We start from the raw sequence: 8,133 nt of genomic DNA on the forward strand, positions 1-8,133 counted from the left end.
AAGGGGAACCCTCTTCCATTGTTGGTGGGAATGCAAGTTGGTGCAGCTTCTTTGGAGAACAGTGTGGAGATTCCTCAAGAAATTAAAAATAGAGCTTCCCTATGACCCTTCAATTGCACTACTGGGTATTTACCCCAAAGACACAGATGTAGTGAAAAGAAGGGCCATCTGTACTATATATTTTTTTAAATTTATTGTTTTTTTCAGCATAACAGTATTCATTGTTTTTGCACCACACCCAGTGCTCCATGCAATCCGTGCCCTCTCCAATACCCACCACCTGGTTTCCCCAACCTCCCACCCTCCTCCCCTTCCAAACCCTCAGATTATTTTTCAGAGTCCATAGTCTCTCATGGTTCACCTCCCCTTCCAATTTACTATCTTTTTTCTTTTTTATTTATTTATTTATTTTCAGCATAACAGTATCATTATTTTTAAATATCTATGAAGCATGAAAATGGTTTCCATGAATAAAAAGTCTCAGAACACAAATGAAAGCAACATGCTAATCTAAGCAAATTGTCGAGAGAGTATCTTTCCCACTTTCTATTCAGAGACTCTATTGCCTAATTTAGAATGTGTGAGTATATTCTTATTTTATATTGGCCTCCACAATATGTGGAAACACACCAGGGTAGACTATAATAATCATTTCCACGTACTCCTCATCCGTCTTCTGGCTGGATGTGGAGCAACATGGGGGCCCACTTAAGAGATGAAGCTGTAAACAAGAGCTGGGGCATGATTGTATCAGTATTGTGGTGGAGAATGGGAGGACTAGGGGCACACAGAGGGCGCTGGGGCCCGAAATACTCTGTTTGTAGGTCTGTAAGTTCATTGTAAGCTGTTCAGTTTATACTAATGTTTGAAGTGTATATTTTGTAGACTTTGATGTATGTATGTATGTATGCTAACTATCATGATAAATTATGGCTGGAAAACTTGGATTCCACCTGGATTTAAATTAAATATTTAAGGAATCAATAAGCCAAGACTCAGAAGAAAGGCTCAGGTGAAGGGAACAGCCTTCCAAGTAAAGAATAGAATGGCTCACACAGAAGAAACCGGAACTAGAGTAGTGTGGAGTAAAGTAAACCAGTCTGGTGCAGAGACCGTGCTTTTACTACACTCAATGAAGACCTTCCACCAGGTTCTGCAGGAGGAACCAAGTCCCTAGAGAACCCTATTGTATCGGTTTATTATAGGCTGTATGTAATTATGTTTAGGTTAAGGTAAAGAGGAGATGTTGCTCCTACATATTATGTAATTTCACTTTCTTAAGCCCTTCTATATTCTTGATAAAGTCTTAAAGAACTTCTTTAGGCATAATTTTGACAATGGTGTGATGATTATAATTTGAGAATGTAGAAAATATGGACATATTTAGGCATAGAGAAAATACTGCTTCAATCCCCAGGGTTAGTATGAAGCATAATGATTGAAACAGACCCAGATACCAAACGCATAATTCAAGTTGAGAGGTGACTCAGCAGTCTGTAAATTTGTGTTGAGTCCAGAACATTGGGCTAGAGGGTTTTATATCTCTCCTGCCTAGATCAGCACTGTTCCTGTAAATTGGTGTAGACTGGAGTCTGAAGGTGGAAGTCAGGTTGGCTCAGTTAAGTAAACTTGAGAGTAGATAAGCAGTTTACTGTGTGTGTGTGTGTGTGTGTGTGTACTCATGTGATTATTCTGGGGTTTATCTTTGTATAAATTGGTCACAGTATTGAGAAGTTGACATGATTTGGTAATTTTTCAGCCTTTATTTCTTTGAATAGGTTTTCTGAGTCTTTCTAACTCTCTTCTCCTACCGGGGTTGTTGAAATGCATATATTGATTCACTTGGTAGCATCCCATAAGTCTTTGAGGATTTCTTCAGTAGTTTTCGTTCTTTTTCATTTTTCCCTTCTGACAGAATAACTTACAGTGATTTTTTTACATTTTATAAACATATACAATTTTTTCTTAATAAGTATATGTCAATTAAGCTTGAGGAAAACCAAGCATTTTAGAAGATTGTATAAAATAATGTATCTGGGTTACGTAAAACATGCTTCATGTAAGTCATCATTGAACCATAGCTGTGGCACTTTCTCTCTTTATCATCATCATCCAGGACGTCAAGAAAGGTATCATCAAACTATATTCACCTATACACCTGGTATTCCTAGATTCATCATCAGTATAGTTCCCAAATTAGCTGTGTACTATTTCAATGAGATTTTCACAAACTATCCAGATTTTTTTAAACTTTATTTTTTTAGTGTTCCAAGACTCATTTTTTATGCATCACACCCAGTGCTCCATGCAATATGTGCCCTCCTTAATACCCACCACCAGGCTCATCCAACCCTCAACCCCCTCCACTCCAAAACCCTCAGTTTCTTTCTCAGAGTCCACAGTCTCTCATTGTTCCTCTCCTCCCCCGGTTTCCCCCAACTCCCTTCTCCTTTCCTTGTCCCAGTGTTCTTTGTGTTATTCCTTATGCTACACAAGTAAGTGAAACCATATCATAATTGACTGTCTCTGGTTGACTTACTTCACTCAGCATAATCTCTTCCAGTCCCGTCCACGTTGTTACAAAAGTTGGGTATTCACCCTTTCTGATGGAGGCATAATATTCTATTGCATATATGGACCATATCTTCTTTCCACAGGGATGTTTAATCAAATTCACGATCCTGTCTTTTCTTCAATCTACTTTGATCTGAATTTTTTAGTTCAGATATTGTATTTCTCAGCTCCATGATTTCTGTTTAATACTTTTAAGTTTTCTGTCTCTGTGTTGAAATTTTCTCTTGGTTTGTGTATTGTTCTCTGACTCCAGTGAGCATCTTAGGACAGTCATTTTAATTTTCTGTCAGGAAAATCACATATTTTCATTTCATTAGTGTCAGTTTGTGGAGATTGCTCTTATTCCTTTTTGGAAAGTATTTCAACTTGTCTTCATTTTCATTGATTCTCTACACTGGTGTCTGCACATTAGACAAAACACTCATCTGTCCTGACATTTATGGACTGGCCTTGACTAGAGAAGTTACCACCAACAAGCCTGGCCAGAGACTTTGGAGACCTCTCAGTTTTGTGCAACTTAACCCTCTTTCTTTGGTATTAGTTGCAGTGCCCCCAACTTCCCATGCTCCCCCAAACACCTGTCTTCATACATTGTGTCTGTGTTTAAAACAAACAAATCAGAATCCAATTATTCAGGCACACAGATAAGTTGTATTGCTTGCTGGATGTATAGGGCACATTTTTTTCCTCACCAGAGAGAAGCTGCAAAAAAGAGCTTTTCAATCACTTCCTCTATGCTGAGCCAGGGGAAGGAGCTCTGGTGGCTTCCAGCCCACACACCATCTCTTTGTCTCTCTCCCCAGGCAGGTGAAGTATGCTGTTTCCTATATCCCCTCTACTTTCTGACACAGACTATCTAGAAACAAGTCTTCTAGGCACATGTTTTAAAAGTTGGGACATTATACAGATGGTGTAATTCTTTCCCTCCCCAGGGAGAAGCCAGGAACTGGGTTCAAATTGTTCCAATTTGAAGGTGCTGTGCAAGCATAACTGTTATTTTAAAAGGATATCTAGAATTTCCCTAAAATGTTAGGGAATGTGTCTAGATTCTTTGTTTAACTGGGAACAGGACTGTTTAACAACTGTCTGCATTTTTTAGAAGGGCAATATATGTATGTGAATCATTTTTGAATCAGTGTGTCCATGAAGAGCAGGAAATTCTAGAACTTTCTTTTCTGCCATGTTGCTGACCTGGAAATGGGAATTTATTTTTGGCTCCTCTCACGGGATGTCTGGTCCCTCCAGTGGACTGTAACCTTGAGTAAAATTTTGAGCACCAAAGGAACTAGAGACACATTGTGGTCCTCTGTGAAAATTCAATCCCCTCAAGACCCTATTACTCCAGAAACCATTGCCTGCGTAAGAAACTGAGCAGGATTCTTCCCTGTTTATAATTGAGGACATTATATCATTGCCCTCACCTTAAGTCTTCTGTGATTTACCAAGTGCAAAATGATCATAATAAAGACTGTTTATTTTGGTCTGCTGCTTAAGACAACTCATAATCAGAAATTATTGTCTCTGGTTCAGAAGGATTTCCAGGGCTCATCAGAAATTAAGTGTGGACTGTGTCCTCATAAAATTAAAGGGAGCAAAGCCAAAGAGATTAAATCTGCCCTTTCAGGAGCACAGGGGTAATACCGGTAAGGAAGGACCAAGGTGTTCTTGCCTAAGGAGGGTGAGTTTCTGAATTCCATTTATACTCTTGTCTTCCGTTTTATTTTTTAAAAGATTTTATTTATTTATTTGAGAGAAGCAGTGTTTGAGAGAGCAGGAGCAGAGGGAAGAAGAGAAGCAGACTCCTTGCTGAGCAGGGAGGTGGATGTGGGGCTTCATCCCCGAACCGTGGAATCTTGACCTAAGCTGAAGGCAGATGTTTAACTGACTGAGCCACCCAGGTGCCCCTATTCATGTTTTTCTTTTGTGATGGAAGACTAGGGATCAAAGATGCCAGTTACTTTCCAGTTTTTTGCAGTCCTCAGACTCACATGAAATTGGTAGAAGGACCTGTTTAGGGGAGGGTGATGGAGCAAGGAAGATTTAGAAACATTATTAGGTTTCAAGGATGCAATTTATTGGTCAGTTCCATTGATGGGACTCTCACTCTTCTACATCCATTGTTTTTACTCTGTATGTGGGGCAGAAACTTGAACTCTTCTAGACTCTGGTCCTTTATTTTTGGATTAGAACAGTGTTCTTCATTCCCACCACATGAAGTCCAATCTCCCTGAAAGCCAGCACCCATTTGGTGGGGTTGCTGCCTCCATTTTCCTGGTTAGGGGAGGGCTTATATGTTCAAAGAATTGAAATGAGAGAAGGCAATTCCCTTCTGGTCCAATCTTCTCCCTAACCTTTGGTTTTGACAGCAGTCCTGTTGGCATATGGAAGCATTGGCCTTCATTTTGTAGGCCAAGTTTTAATGCTCTTTGTTTTATAGCTTATAGAGCCCCTAATAAGGAAGTGTCCATGTCATTAGATTCATGATAATGACAAAGCAGATTCTGAGGGTCCAGTTTGGGGTAGTCTCAAATATTCCCAGTACAAACCCAACTTCTGTGCAAGGAGATATGGTGGGAAATGTTCAATTGTTTCCTGTGTAACTTTTTTCTCCTGTGTTCACAGATCCCCTTAGAGAAGAATGCCTCCTAAAAATGCTTCCTTTGTGACTGAATTCATTCTAATGGGGCTAACAGACTTACCATATCTCCAGCTTCCTCTGTTCTTCCTGTTTCTAGTCATGTATGTGATCACTGTGTTGGGAAATTTGGGCTTGGTAACTCTAATCCTGCTGAATTCACATCTGCACACACCCATGTACTTTTTCCTCTTGAATTTGTCCTTCATAGACCTCTGTTTTTCTTCTGTGTTTACACCCAAAATGCTGATTAACTTCACATCAAAGACAAATATTATCTCCTACAGCGGATGTATGACCCAGCTCTTCTTCCTCTGTGGTTTTGGTATTTCTGAATGTTATATGCTGACATCAATGGCCTATGATCGCTATGTGGCCATCTGTAACCCACTTTTATATAATGTTGCCATGTCCCCTAAAGTGTGTGTTTCAGCCTTATGCTTGGTTCATATTTGATGGCATTTTCGGGTGCCATGGCTAACACAGGGTGCGTGCTGAGACTTAATTTCTGTGATGCAGCCACTATTAACCATTATTTGTGTGACATGCTCCCTTTACTCCAACTGTCATGCACCAGGACTTATATCAGTAAGGTGGTGCTTCTCATTTCGGTAGGCATTGATATCATTGTGTCCAGTGTCACCATCTTTGTCTCTTATGGTTGCATCCTGTCCAGCATCCTGCGCATCAGCTCTCCTGAGGGCAGGTCCAAAACCTTCAGCACCTGCAGTTCCCACATATTTGTGGTTTCTCTCTATTTTGGATCTGGTGCATTTGCGTATCTTAAACCATCTTCTATTGGGTCTGTGGATGAGGGAAAAATCTCTTCTGTCTTTTATACCAATGTGATTCCTTTGATGAACCCCTTCATTTACAGCTTGAGGAACAAAGATGTTAAACTTGCTCTGAGAAAAACCCGAAGTGGGAGAACATTTTGATCTGAATCACTGTCCCTGGGTACAGTTATAGGACTGGTATATTCGATTTCTTTTGTCAGAATAGTTTAGTGGGAGTGTTCATATCCTGTATCTTTGTTACCACCATGATGGAAATTTGATTTTCCTGTCAGTTTGTTTATAATATTTTTTGGTGGTTACAGTGACAAGGTAGGGCTCCCCAAGTCCCTCCTCTGCTTCAGGGAATCTGGGAGGGAAACTGTGTAGAGGTGTGGAAATTCTCAGTGTGTTAGGGTATGTACTCCCCACCAACTGAGAGCCTCTTTCTTCTTGTTCTGTCTAGGGCTACTGGTCCAGTAGACTCTAATTCCTTGAGAGCTATATAGCTCATATAGTTCACCAACATGTTGCTATAGCCAAATTCATTACCATACTTGAATATGAACTTGACTAAGTGGTCATTGAGGACAACCCCAGTCCCAGGATCAAAGGTGGAAGATTGGGTGTCATTTTTAATGTTGCAAGTGACTATCTGATCCTCAGTGAAGCCCAGGATGCCCTTGAGGGGGTCCTCTGATGCCTGCTTCACCAGCTTCTTGATGTTATAGTACTCAGCAGCTTTCTCTAGGCAGCTTAGATCCACAACTGACACACTTTGGGGTGGTGACATGGAAGGCCATGCCAGTGTGCTCCCTATTCAGCTCAGGGATGACCATGCCTACAAACTTGGTAGTATCAGTTTAGAAGCCGAAATAATGTTCTGGGAAGCCTCTCAGCCATCATGCCACAGTTTCTCAGCTGGGCCTGGCAGGGTCTTCTTGGTGGCAGTTATGGCATGGACTATAGTCATGAGTCCCTCCACAATACCAATTGTCATGGATGACCCTGGCCAGAGAGGCTAAGCAGCTGATTCTGCAGGAGGCATTTCTGACAATCTTGAGAAAGTTTTCATACTTCTCATGGTTCACACCCATCCCAGACTTCAGGGCATCGGTAGAATGGGCAGAGATGCTGATCTTCTTGGCCCCAACTTCAAGTAAGGCACAGCCTTCCGCATTGGACTCCACAGCATACTCAGCAGCAGCATCTCCTCGTTTGATGTTGGTGGGATCTCGGTCCTGGAAGATGGAGGTTTGTTCTGCATCGATGACAAGTTATCTGTTTTTTGCCTTGACTGTGCCTTTGAGTTTGCCATGGATGGAATCATACTGGAACATGTATGTTCCAGTTGAAGTCAATGAAGTTGTCCTTGACGGCAACAGCATCCACTTTCTCACAGTTAAAAGCAGCCCTGGTGACCAGGTGCCCAATACCACCAAATATACTTACTCCAACCTTTACCATCTTGTCTTTGGGATGTTGCTATCACTGCACCAGGAGATGTGGCTGTGTGTTAGACAGGGAGGAGCAGAGAGCCCAGTTTGTTTCCAATTTCTTTTTTTTAAATTTAATTTTATTTATCCATTTGAGAAAGAGAGATAGTGAGAGAGAGAATGAGAGGGGAGAAGGGCAGAGGGAGAAGCAGGCTCCCCATGGAGCTGGGAGCCTGATGTGGGACTCGATTCCTCGAATCGAGGATCATGACCTAAGCAGAAGGCAGTTGCTTAACGAACTGAGCCACCCAGGTGCTCCTGTTTCCAATTTCTTGATAGAAGATCTTCCTTCCTCATCATTTTCACAATGTCTTCTCCTTTTTACCTCTTTAACCATTTATAAATAACATAATGAATAAATTTATCTGTTTTTTTAAAATTTTTTATTTCTCTTCAGCATAACAGTATTTATTGTTTTTGCACCACACCCAGTGCTCCATGCAATCTGTGCCCTCCCTAATACCCTGGTTCCTCCCTAATACCACCTGGTTCCCCCAACCTCCCACCCCCCCGCCCCTTCAAAATTTTTACTTTGTTATGGAATTTGCGTTTTTTTTTTTTCTCTTGGGGAGGATTAACAGTTCTGTAAATCATCATGTAAAGTAACAGCTGGGTGATTTTGTACCTATGGGGGAGAGTTACTCACACTGTGCTA

General features: G+C 41.1%; 2 pseudogenes; one reads left to right on the plus strand and one right to left on the minus strand.

The window, feature by feature from the left end:
* Positions 1-5,212: 5,212 nt before the first annotated feature.
* LOC132012379 (olfactory receptor 8B3-like) lies at positions 5,213-6,147 on the plus strand (annotated as a pseudogene).
* Positions 6,148-6,394: 247 nt separating this feature from the next.
* LOC132019853 (glyceraldehyde-3-phosphate dehydrogenase-like) lies at positions 6,395-7,449 on the minus strand (annotated as a pseudogene).
* Between the last annotated feature and the right edge of the window lie 684 nt (positions 7,450-8,133).

This window comes from Mustela nigripes, chromosome 1 (assembly GCF_022355385.1).
Source record: "Mustela nigripes isolate SB6536 chromosome 1, MUSNIG.SB6536, whole genome shotgun sequence".
Lineage (NCBI taxonomy): Eukaryota > Metazoa > Chordata > Mammalia > Carnivora > Mustelidae > Mustela > Mustela nigripes.